Below are 14,349 nucleotides of genomic sequence, written 5' to 3'. Positions count from 1 at the left end.
CTCTCTCTCTCTCTCTCTCTCTCTCTCTCTCTCTCTCTCTCTCTCTCTGAATATAAAATAATCTTATCGTTCTGTATTCATTATTTTAAGAAGGGCGCCGAAACATTTCACGCACTGCTAATTAAAAATACCGAACGATAAAGATTTCTACATCTGCTGTGAACTTCCTCTCTTAATTTTTCAATTAGAAGTTCACTTTACTTGGATAAATTAACATTCCTGACTCCAGAAATGAAATTTAAATAGTCTTGATGATAACATAAATACGTTTCATAGAAAATAACGCCATAAGCTGATATTATAAACTATAATATAATCTTTAACATGAACCCGATAAACTGGAGACAGTCGCTTTAGATAAATTTATCCCGAGTAAAAATGTATCTAGTAGAGCAGATTTCAAAGCTAGTAGCTAGATAGTAATGACTAGATAAGTTTTCTAGCCAGTCACCTGCTCGTGACTGGCTAAATATCCTGCTCAGTCTTTTGAATGTCATGACTATCTAGTGACTATACCAATTACATAGATAGTAGCTAAATGAAAAAGACTACACAGTAACGAGATAGAAAATCATCGGTAAATCCTGAATAGAAATTGGATATCAGAACTGTCTAGTAACTGTACCAATTATAGTTACAAGTTACTTTTTTGTATCCAGCTACTAGATAATTTTTCTGGTACAGCCACTAGGAGAATTGAGCGTTACATTCCTAGCTAGTAGCGATGTAAGACTCAACTTTTCTGTGTCATTACTAGACAATACCTAGATTCAATTTTTGCTTGGGAAGCACAATTATTTTTCAACTGTTTTTCTGTAATATTCAGGCTCTATTGCTCTATTTTTCGCAACTCAATAATTGAATCAATACGCGTAAAGAATATTAAAATAAAGGGGATTTAATTATAAATACTATTTAAAATATTAGGGGATTTAGGGTCGGTTTGCTAATGAAAGGTAGATTCACCGCGTACGTTAAAGACCGGAAATCCTATTCGGCAAGTGCGTTTGACACTACAAACATTATTATCCTCCCGATTATATATATCTGCATTAACATCCAGCATCAGCTCTCATTGCTTTATTCCTATTACAATTTAGATATTTCTATAGAAAGCCTTAATAATATTTATTTCTATTGCCCTTTTGTAATGTTCAGACTTAACTACTGCGTCTTTGCATTTACAAAATGTGACATTCGAATATAGCCCAATTCTGACGCCTCTATTAATCTAATTAGAAAAATCTTTTTGACTTTTTCGAATAGAACGCCGCGTTATAGAATTTAAAACATCCGTTTTTTAACAGGTTAATCTGTTCTAATGCGTAAAACTCGTTTTCTACGTTTTCTAATGGAAACACTTAAGTATCCATATTCGTGTGCACGCGCGCAAGCCAATTTTGTCTTTTAATAACATTGGTAAAAATTAATATTTCTTCAATATTTTTTTTTCATTCAATGTGACAAATATTCAGTAACGGTAACAAAATCTAGTTAATGTTAATAGAAATAAAATTATAAAGTAAACATGAGTTTCAAGAGAGACTATTTTTTCTTTAAAAATTCTGATTTCTCGTATTGTGTTAAAATAATATTTTCAACAAGCGTTTCGGAAAATATAAATTTTAAACTTTAAACTTTAAGAAGGAAAATGTGACATTATTGTGTTTTTTTAAAAATGTATTGTAATAATAATAATAAGTATGTATAGGGATATAAAAATAATGACAATTTCTAGTTAATAACATATTATACAATGTTTATTTCCACATTTTCTCTTTTCTTTTAAATAATAAGTAGTTATAGAAATGAAATGTAAAAATAATACATATAAAAAATCTCATTTCACAATAAATTAATATTTTATATCAATAATTAATATTTTATATCAATAATGTTAAATAAAATTAAAATTTAAAATTTAAAATGTTTATTCATATAATAAAATTATACAGGATAGCCTATCGAAAACGAAACAAACGTGATTTTTGACATTTAACCTAATTTATTCGAAAAACGCTCGGACTTTAACTTCCGACGAATTATTACAAAATGATGCTACACATCCACTTATTTTCATAATTTTTTACTTATTGATTTGTTATAATTTCTCGGGAAATAATGATTGAAATTAAAAAAATAAAACACTATTGTAAAGCGAATTAATCGCTCTTTCAAATGATATATTGCTAGACACCTCTTGTCATTTAAAATTTTTATGGTGAAATAAGATAAACCTCTTTTTATGAGGTTGATGTTTGGCACACGGAAATAGCCAATTAACATGTTTCCCTTGAAACTAAAGTTGATGTGTCCGAGCGTTTTTCGAATTAATTAGGTTAAATGCCAAAAATCACGTTTGTTTCGTTTTCGGTGGGCCACCCTGTATATGTATATAAATACTCTTACAGTGATAAGTGAATAAAAAAAGTATTATTACATTGACCATAACGACGAAAAAGTTATATTAATCCCACACTTGAGTGATATAATACTTACAATTTCGCGCTGCTTACTGTTTCGATGTTTTTGAACGATTGGCATCGTGCTTCGTATCACAAGCAGGTAGAAGGGGAAGAACCTTAACGGTTCTTATCAATTGAAAAATAAGATTAGTTATAAATTTTAAAATTATAGAAATACCAACTTTGGCAATAAAACAACCGAGATATACTGAAAAAGCATTCTAGATTTAGTATTAGCTCTTTATAAGGCTCAATATACATAATTATGAACATTTCCTTAGAATTTTTTCCAAATTTTTTATATTGTCAAAGCAATATATAAAATCAATAGCAATAATTAAAATCAATAGCAATAATTAAAATCTATAAAATACTATCAATCTATTCTTAGAGATATATTCTTTATTCTGTTCGGTGAAACGGTGAAGAAACCAATATGGAAATCGTATAGAATCGTTAACGCTATGTATAGAATTGTTGAAGCTCGAAATCATGTAAAGTTTTTCAAGAAAAGAAATAAGCAAATTTTATTTCCTCATTTTCTTATCATTGTCATCTCAAAGATTAATACTACAAAGTTAATGCTTCTATATTTATTATCATGATCTTAAGATTTATTAAATTCTGTAGCTGGGACACATATGCAAATATAAACATACATAATTATGTACGTTCAGGAAATCATTCTCGACCTTCAATTTTTTGTTCAAATCACAAATCTCTTCAGCAAGAACGTCTTTTATGAAGAAAAAATCTTTATTCGAACGATGTCGATGCCTAGGCCTCTTTAAAAAATTAAAAGTATTGTCATTTCTAACCTATGAATTGTATACAAATTTTAGACGTGATACTTTGTAGCGTGTTATGAAAAAGATTATACAGGTTTATTGAGTAACAGTGATGCAATATATTAATTTAAGAATAGATAATCTCAAAGTATATTTTTGTCATCTTATTACTTTCTTTTTTTTATCGCAAATGTAAGCAAACTGAATCGCAGATTTATGCGTTATATAAAGACAATGCTGTGAATGATCAAACATGCCAGGAATGTTTTCCCAAACTTCGAGCAGGAGACTTCTCTTTGAAAAATGCTCCACATTCAGGAAGGCTTTACTTGGTTAATGATAAACAAATTGCCATATTAGTTTAATATAAATAACATACTACACCACAAAAAAGACACTCAAAATATCCAAAACATCAGTTGTAACTCATTTAGAGAAACTTTAATTGATATAATATTTGAATTTCGCATAAATTAATTGTAAAAATAATTTATATTGCAATTTCCTCTACACTGAGGGAAAATTAACTTAAAATCAACAAATATTTCTTTGATGAGTGCTATTAACATATTTACTTAAATCTAAATTCTCTTTATTTAAATCAAATATTGGTTTATCTGATTTAAGTAAACAATATTTGGTTTAAATAAAGAGAATTTAGATTTAAATAAGTATATTAATGGCACCCATCAAAAAAATATTTGTTGATTTTAAGGTAATTTTTCCCTCAGTGTATAAATATAATGAAAACGAACCATTTTGAAACGTTTGGTGACAAGCAATGAAAATGGATCATTTACAACATTATAATATTTTCTAAGATAAGAAAAATGAGCTTCTATTAATGCAACACAGAACTGACCTTCACTCAAAGAAAATCAAGTTCTGTGTTTACTAAAATTGGAAGGAAATATCTAAATACTATGAACTTTTTGCCAAGCATTGAAACTATTAATTCTAATAAATAGTGTCTACAATTAGCTGAAAGCTAATGTAGAAGTTAATATAGTCAGCTGAAAGTAGCGATCAACGAGAAATGTCTAGAATTGGCGAATTGTAAAAGCGTTGCCTTTCACCCTGCCAATGCGAGACCACTGTGTCTTTGGTTATCCGGGAAATTCCAACGTTCGATTGGAATATTTTACCTTACCCGCCATATTTTTCTAACATCAGGCTAACATCTGTTCTGTTAGCTTCAAAGCAGTTTGAACAGTGAAGAATTTCAATCTTTGGGAGCCGTCATAATTTCCTTTTATAACTTTTTTAATAAAAAACCAATCAAATTTTATAATGAATGATTAAGCTACCCAGAAGATGGATTAACATTGTACAAAAAAGTAATGCATACGTTATAGACCAAAGCTTTATCTCAAACTTTAATTTTTGAAATTCTATAAAATTACTGATTCTAGAAATAATAAACGAACGAAATGTATAAAAATGATCAATGAGAATCTAACAGCCGAGATATTGTGATATCTCATAAATTACTACATAAATTTATTTTTGTATAAATTTAATTGTAATAATTTTATTTCTGAATTGTAATTTCTGCGAGAACAAACTTCCCGACTAATCCAAGACGTAACAACAAATACTAAATAGACGTAACAACAAATCGATATCATCTTAACTTTTAAATTTCACTATTTACTGGTAGAGAAGCTTATACTACGAATTTATGGCAGACACTTTGAAATTGCTATTCTGCATCGCAATATAACTTTCCTATGTAAGATATCGTTTGCTTTATCTTATAATCATACATAGTAGAGGGTGATTTGCAAATTCAACACGAAAACTCGCTGCATAAATTATACTTGCTGCAGTTTGACAAGACATACAAAGACAATAGAAATGAGTTAGATATTATAGTTTCACGACTTTGGAAAGTTACGTATGATGTTCTGTTTGACGTGAAGAAAGATGCGCCAAGAAGTGATAGAAATACCGTAATCTAGTAACGTCTCCCGAAGTTGGCTACAAATCGCAGGAGAGATAGCGAGTCGGCGAAATAATGTCCAGCAAGTTCGGTATTATGTATCTTTCGTAAACTCGAAAATACGCGTGCGGAATATGGTGTAAGACGAAACCTGCAATTCTTCGTTACGTTATGTTGCTTGCGTAGTGGTGCTTTCTAATAGAAATATATACTCAAAACACTCAGAAGCCATAGTTTTACTTATTATATTTCATAACCGTCTTTATATCGGTTGCAGTATCTCCTTCAAGTATTAGCTTTCAACCGTGCAAGTTCAGCGATGCGTGAAAGAAAGAAGAATTCCTTTCTTGACGAAAACGGCCGTTAAGAATAGCGCAGTGCGGTCAAATGTAAAAATGCGAGCTTCATAAAACTACGTAGTCATTTTCTTCACGATATGGCAATACATTCAGTGTATCTTCAGGTAACTGCGTAGTGCTTATTGTTACCGAAATGCTGGTTCTTCATTAAAGGAACATTAAGTACACTTCTACATCACGAACGCGTGCGGGGACAAAATTAATCTTTTCTTCCTTACGTTTCTATTTTCTCCCGAGTGTAGCTCACTTCTTTTGCGCTCTGTAGTATAAACCCGAGCGCTTTATGAGAAACCAGCTTTCTCTCATCTTCAAACACCAACAGTGTTTGTGAAGTAGCATTTGTAAGACAGATATTTAACGATGTAACAAATATAATAAAGTACGTTGCAATACATTCATTTCGAAAATAGAGAAAGTATAAAAATATTATATGATATATAATATACTTATATATCTTATAATATACTTATATATACTTATATATTATTATATGATTATATTATACTTTTAGGAAGGACTAAAAGATATATATATATATATATATATATATATATATATATATATTGTAGCAAAACATTTTACATATAGTCATTTTCACACCTTTTTAATCTGTACAACTTTAGAAAATTAACGATCTTTATTAAAACACTATATATATATATATATATATATATATATATATATATATATATATATATATATATATATACAGGGTAAGCCATTTTAATCGACGGATCCAAATTGCTCCTAAAATACTCCAGCTACAAAAAAATGGTTAAGACAAGAATTGTAGAGGACAATAGGGGTCATTTTACCGTGCTAATAATTTTGACCCTCAGATCGATTTTCAAGGTCATTTGAAGGTCAAAGTCATTTTTTTTTTAATTAGAAACCCTATTTTTGACCGGATTCGAAGAGAGCAGAAAATTTTACGTTAAAAATGATATTTAGATTTTTTTTCTGAATCCAAGAAAGTTAAATCAAGAACTTGGAAGATGTTAATTCAATACTTTTAGCGTTACCCGGAAACAACGACGTGGACGTAGTAAGTTCTGTTTCCTTTTGGGGTATGATTCGGCCTTAAAGCTTGCGTTAGAATGATATGATAGGGATGATACTTTAGAGCTCTTAAAATTCTTGAAACTGTTCTTTGTGGTATACCTATTTCTCTTTCAATCTGGCGAGTACTAATATGAAGATCATAATGAACAATTGCTAGAACAGCAACAGCCCGCGCATCATTTTCGTCATGACATTGTCGTTGCCGAACAAGATGTCCATTACTCTTTGAGTTAATCTCTTTGAGTTAATCTTCGTATTGTCGTGTTGTTCTGTTGTCTCCTCTCTGGATAGCGTTTAGCATAAAGCCTTGACGCAGCATCGTAATTATTATGACATTCTCTTAAAATTAATATCATATCAACAATTTCATTAGGATAGTCAGCCATATTTTTAAAAAATTTTTCAAGTTACCCTGCACTCAAAAAAGAAAAATTGTTAAGGGCAATACTTTAAAATTGTTTGTTTTTACTTTTAAAATTTTATTTATTACGCCTTATTAATAATCATATCAAAGTGAGATTATTGCGCATCAATTTCGGAAATGGAATGACAACGTTTCGCAACTTTTCTTCTATTAGTATTTGTTAGTACCGCGAAACACTTATCATGCATAAAAATCTTTAAAATTAACATTAACAGCTTCTAAGTTGTTTTTAATCATTTTTTATTTGACCTTCTTGGATTCAGAAAAAAAATCTAAATATCATTTTTAATGTAAAATTTTCTGCTCTTTTCGAATCCGGTGTCAAAAATAAGGGTTCTAATTTAAAAAAATGACTTTGACCTTCGAATGACCTTAAAAATCGATCTGAAGGTCAAAATTATTAGCACGGTAAAATGATCCCCTCTACAATTCTTGTCTTAACCATTTTTTTGTAACTGGCGTATTTTAGGAGCAATTTGGATGCGTCGATTAAAATGGCTCACCATGTATATATATATATATAGTGTTTTAATAAATATCGTTAATTTTCTAGAGTTGTACAGATAAAAAAGGTGTGAAAATGACTATATCTAAAATGTTTTGCTACAATACACTTCTGCTGAGATAAATCCTTCTCCAAAGTTAAAATCTATACAAAGAGTATCTTCTAAACAAAATCTATTTCATTTCAATAAATTTTAACTTAATCAGTTCAATTTCGTTTCTCGCTATATTCTTATTTTATTATTTGAATAAAGTTTTACTTTCCGCTGTTCAAGTATTAATAAAATTTTACCTATACTCGCTTCAACGTTTGAGGATTAAGAAATTTATGGATGATTTACCTTTTCTCGGCTCACTGACGTGATATCAAATGTATCACATATATATTCTATGTGTTTTAACATTCGTTTAAAAATAACACAAAGTTTATCAAAATATGGTAAGCAGGAAAAGTTATTTTTAGGAAATGCTTTCCACATCTTAATTTTGGAGCCAATATTTCGGGTGCACGGTAGAGACAAATTTTACGTGAATCTGTAAAGTTATTTTTACCTGATTTATGTGTTTCTACGATATTGCCCCAATGCCCCACCTTTACTGAAATACATTGTATTTAACCCTAATCTGGTATACTGAGGACATTTTATCCGATTTTTCATTTCATATTACCTACAAACTAATATAAGAGAACTTTCAATCAAATCCGCAAGCTATAAAAAGTTATAATTAGTAAGAATGAAATTTAAGTTGAATTATTCTATGTGCCTATGATATGAAAAAAGATAAAGTTACAAGAGGCCGTTTTTGCAAATTGCAGGTATTAAAGTATTACAATGTATTAAAAATATTAAAATGCAGAATAAATTTCCTAAATGTAGAATAATTTTAAAGGTGATTTTTCGTTATATTTTGATTTTTTATATATATGAAACTATATATAAAACAAATTTAGGTAAATGATTTATTTATTTTTGACTATGTTATATGTGAATAAGGTTTCTGTGCTACTCAACTTTAATCAAAACGACCAAAACGATCAAAACGAACAAAAAAAGATTCAGATATAATTTTTCACACAAGACGCAACGAGAATCGTGCAAACTATTTTAGATATCCCTGGTAATATACCCAATATCCCTGGTAATATAACCAATATTTTTACTTTATTGAGCATTTTTCTCCATGTATAGCGAGAATATTCACGTGTTTTGTAATAATTTAAAAAAAATCTGCATTATAATAAATTTATATCGTGAAAATTTAAAACTATTAATGATTTTTTTATTTGTCTTTTGATTGAAGAAATAGTGCGTTTTCGTACAAATAAATAATTATATTTCTTAGTAAATTGAAATATATAATATTTTTAATATTGACAAGAAAGTTCTGCAATATTAATTCTTTCAATTAATTTTCAAAAAAGTAAAAATTATTATGTAATCTCTGTTTTCATCGAGTTTCTTTTTATGTTCGCGATAAAATAAAATACTTAAATCAATATTTACGATCATGTTCTTACATAATTATATTCTACAGGCTTGAAAATATGTTTATTACATTTTATAGATTTTTATTGGCATTTATACGGAATGTATATAAACGAGGACAAAAACGACCTCAGTGAGGCAGATTAAGTTATTCAAAACATGTGTGTCATATGAGATGTTTAAGATATATAAGTACAAATCTATATATGTAAATAAAAATATGCAACGAAACAGAAAAATAATAAATATGTTAATCGTTTTTACAGTCGCTCGACTAGCGACTGATAGACTTTACTCTCATGACCGACCCACGCTTCACTCTTGTCTTTTACATGCATATATGTATGTGTTAAGATTTCGTATTTTAAAATATGCATCAAGGAAATATTTTATACTAATATAAAATATTTTTCAGATAAAAAAGTATATATATTTTAAAACTTTAAGAAAACCTCAATATTTTTCATAAAAGCAATTATTTACTTTATTTAAAAAAAAATTTAAATTTAAGTAATTATGCTATTAGTACCTCTTCCAAATAAGCATTTTCTAATTTTTAGAATTTTTTCTCTCACACAGTATAGAGATACGTCATCCCTATTGACCGATTTTCCTCACTCGTCGAAAAAGCAACTAATCGACTTTTTTATCTCTTGAATCTTTTTATCTCTGTCCTTAGAAAGGCGAGCTTGAACGCTACCGTTTCTCAGAACGATCGCGTTCGCTGAACGTTTTAACGTTCGTATTTCTCAAATTCTAGATCCTACAGTATTATGTAACGTGATAGCCCTGTTCCATCGAACATTTGAAATCATTACCGCAAACGGAGTAATATACATAAAAACAATATATATTTTATATATAATAATATATGTAAAAATCTTACGATGTAACATAAAAACAGACAGACAGACAGACAGACAGAGAGAGAGAGAGAGAGAGAGAGAGAGAGAGAGAGAGAGAGAGAGATCGCGTAATTATCTTTTCAATAATATAACATGTAGGTTAGGGTAGAGTAAGAGGAATATATAACCAAATTATATAAGCAATTTAGGGCGGCACGAGAGTCCATTGCACCGCCAAAAGTAATTAAACCGCGCCATTCAACGAGAGGATTGTGTATCTATTACATGGCTCAACATTTAGTAGATTGCAGTAGCATACAATATGGTAGATCGTATAAGCTATTTGTGCGGTACGCCACAGTCTTTGCAACACACGACGCGCAGATACGCAAGGATGTGACCCGTTTTTGCGTGTACGAAACGCAAAAACGGGTCACATTTGTCGTGTGAATCGTCGCGCGGGATGTGCCTGACGCTCGTAACTAATCATTGTTAACGTGAATGACACATCGGCAGAGACAAGCTTTATAGTGATGGGCGAAACGGATCGACATGGGGTTCCGTTCCACTCTGCGAATTGGATGGACGCGATAGAAACTTCGTTACTTAGTTAAATTGACGGAAATCAAGTTTTCCTCCTACTTGCGGAATGGCATCGATGTGCATCGTGACGAAAACGTGGCTGTGTATGGCCGCGTCGAAACGGCCGCGACTCAACGTCAATGGGTTTCGCAAGCAATTGCCTGTAATACGCTCGAAGCGCTGGAATTGTAAAATTCCATGACACAGAAGCGAGTTTCAGCTTAAGGGACGTGCGTGTGTAAATGTAGGAGAAAGAGAGGAAGAGAGAGAGAGAGAGAGAGTGTGTGTGTGTGTGTGTGTGTGTGTGTGTATGTGTAGAAGCGTTCGAGAATTGTCAAGCCTCGCATAAATTACGATAAAACATGTGCGCACGGCATGGTAATTTATGCGCCGCGTTAAGGGGTGAAGAAGTGCATAAAGCGCGATTTTATACCGCCGTGAAATGAATTTCGTGATTTACGATGTATTTTCCGTGGCAAGAATGTCGTGTTCTATAAGGATTATATTACACATTAATACAGGCCGTGCAATTTTGTCGACCGTGAGCGGACGTATATATATGCACTTCCACACGTCTCCATTCGTCACATCAGTAATTTGCCTTCCGTCATTTATTTTCTCTTCCTTTCAGGCGATGAAGCTTTATGAATATTCTCACTATACATACGGAAAAATACTCAATAAAGTAAAAATATCGGTTACAGTACCAGGGATACCCAGGATAGTTGCGTTTTTTGTGATGTGTTTATTAAACTGCAGAAACAAAACGAAATCCTCTCGTATCAAGCCACCTAAGTACCTCTCCTAACAATCCGACCGATGCACTTACTTTGATTTCTCGAAGCCGGCGTGGAATAATGGATGACCGACTTTCAATGCGATGAAAACATTAGCCGACGGCATCACGCGCAACGTTCGTATATCGTTATATCCAAGTAGCACGCGGATCGCTCACTCGAATACAATATGGTTATCGGAAATCACTCAAATTATCATCACACTGACCACACACACACACACACACACACACACATATATATATATATATATATATATATATATATATATATATATATGTGTGGATATCCCAGATCACCTTCACAATCTCTCGTGAGGACGTAGAGGAGATTAAGATGAACAAAAATCCCATATTTTGCGATATTCCCAATAATAGTCGAGATATTAATTAAAGAAGATTGGTGAATGATCAGGCGCGATCATGAGCTACAGTGGCACCGTTTACTGTTGTATACTTATACATTAAGTCAAACTGTACAAAAAAAGTCCTCTACCATTCTGCAAATGACCACATTTTTAGATATTAATAAAAGAAAATTTGTGCATTGTGGTACACAATCATGTAACAATTTTCTTTAATTAATATCTAAAAATCTATGTGGTTATTTACAAAATGATAGAGGACTTTTTTAATCAGTTTGACTTTATGTATAAGTATACAACGGTAGACGGTGCTGCTGCTTATCTAACATATCGCGATCATTCACCAATCTTCTTTAATTAATATTATCGCGTCTATTATTACGAATATCGCAAAATGATATGGGACTTTTGTGTTCATCTCAATCTGCTCTACGTCCTCACGACAGATTGTGAACGTGATCTGGGACACTCTGTATACATATATCGGTCCTAATTTATTCTCCCTCTTTGTAACAGATTCGTATCGCGATGAAATAATATAACAGAGATCTGTGTGTGTGTGTGTGTGTGTGTGTGTGTGTGTGTGTGTGTGTGTGTGTGTGAAAAGACGCATCACGATCGTGGATATATTATTACTTCTATATACAATAATGAGCTAATAAAAATAGAAATTAATTAATGTAATTAAAATTAAGTACTGGAAATTATACGATGATTCAGTATCCTTTGATAATAAAGCAATGTAATATCTCGTATATATTGCCGCATAAATTGATAGCCACGTCATTTCACATGAGTGCTCGTATTTCGCACAAGTAGTTCGAGTGACCTTCCTCTGCCATTCTAGAGCGACTTCTATCGATTTTGGCCCCAATTGGAATACGACTATCAAAGTGTTGGTAGAACAATATTTCGCGTTATCCCAGTCTTCTCTCTCTTTGCCCTCGTGTGTTTGTATAAATAATATTCAAAAATAAATTTCACGTCAGGAAACGTTTTCGTAGATACGCTTAGGCGAAGGAACGTTTTCGAAAGCCGCATCTTGCGTATTTTAGCATGTCACGATATAATCAGGTCAATCGATGTATAATTGAATTAAAATGTCCATTAGAGTTCTTTTTTCTCCTTTTTTCAACTTTGCCTCGTGATACTCATCGCTGAGTAATACCCTATAAAATTTCACATTTTCCATCAAGAATATAACTGTCACTGGAAAGTTAGAAAGTAATTTAACTACTTACGCGCAAGACACTAATTAAACCGCTTTTCCTTCTTTCCTTTCTTTTTGTGTATATAATTTTGTTGTAGTAGCTAGTCGGTGTGACATTATTAGACGAGTTAATGATTATGATACATTGAATTCAATGGCCGTTGGAAACAATGCAACGAAAATCGACGACGCGATCTCGCTCCTTGTAATATATTACATGTGAACATTAGAGAATAAGAGAAAGAGAAAGAGCGTCTGTGAGAACCACAATTATCCTCATCCACTGTAAAATTGTCCTTTGTGAACTTAAGCATTTAGTACATATTACTCCGACTACTAATATATACACACACACACACACACACACACACACACACACACACACACACACATATATATATATATATATATATATATATATATATATATATAACACGCGCACGGCAAGAAATGTTAATGCGCAAGCGGGATTAACTTCTCGTTCTGATTTTACGCTTAATCGTGTCTAATATAGTTGCATAGACAATGCTGAATTATTGATAGATACCGATGTAATTAATTCATACAATCTCGTTGAACTAACCAACATTTAATGTTTAAATAATCGTACAATCCCAGTAGGTCATATTAAAGCATTATTATAATCTCAGGTTAGGCGATTTGCATCCATGATGTTGGTACGTTGAATTAAAACTCTTGTATCGCCGCAAATAATGTACCCGCGCAAGTTTTATTTTGTGAATTGGAGAAATTTCTAAAGATTCTCTTACGACTAGAAGAGAATAAGGGAGAAAGTAATAAATAAATAAATAGTACTAATTGAATAAACAAGTTAATAAATAACAAATAATACTATTAATGTATATTTAGTACTTGAATAATTATACTAATTGAATGAAGCGTCTTTTCACGCTATTCACATGTGAGCTATTGATTAATTTGGTCGTTATCCGTGCACGGTGCTCAATACGGTAGTGTACAGTATTGTACGGATATAAATGGATATCTTAGCTGTCAGTCTTGGTGGATAATGTCATTTGTCAGACATCATTGTGACAAATTGTTATCTAGCGAGAGAATTCGTTGAAACAAAATATCCAAATCAATGGAACCTCCTCTTCTGCGTGAAAATATCAAGTTGTGCAGAAAAATTTGCGTACCATTTATAGAAACGGACACGGTGATATGTAAATTTTTCTCAGTTTTTGAAATGCAAATATTCCCCGCGGCATCAACACGTGTTGTACACACTTTTTTGTCGGTTTCTTTTTCAATATAAGAACGCAGAGAATTCGATTTTTTTCATGTGGATAGGGAAAATAAACAGTAAAAAAATATATTTTAACGCGACAGCCATTTCTAGTCCTGTACAACTTATTCTGACTCACATCATATAATAAAATGTTCAAGTCGTAGCGTTATTCGATATTTGCACGATAAAATGCTAAGAGAGAAGAAAAAGAGAGAGAGAGAGAGAGAGAGAGAGAGAGAGAGAGAGAGAGAGAGAGAGAGAGAGAGAG

The 14,349-nt window shown here is 31.5% G+C and overlaps 1 protein-coding gene across 1 annotated transcript in view; it reads left to right on the top strand.

Moving 5' to 3' along the window:
- Positions 1-14,349, top strand: part of LOC116842087 (head-specific guanylate cyclase) — a 100,260-nt gene that overhangs the window by 11,038 nt on the left and 74,873 nt on the right. The window lies entirely within an intron of this gene.

Source organism: Odontomachus brunneus, unplaced genomic scaffold (assembly GCF_010583005.1).
Source record: "Odontomachus brunneus isolate Ranch 3 - 2012 unplaced genomic scaffold, Obru_v1 Obru_scaffold_002, whole genome shotgun sequence".
Lineage (NCBI taxonomy): Eukaryota > Metazoa > Arthropoda > Insecta > Hymenoptera > Formicidae > Odontomachus > Odontomachus brunneus.
Note: the sequence above shows the minus strand (reverse complement) of the source record. Positions and strands in the feature narration are given on the sequence as shown.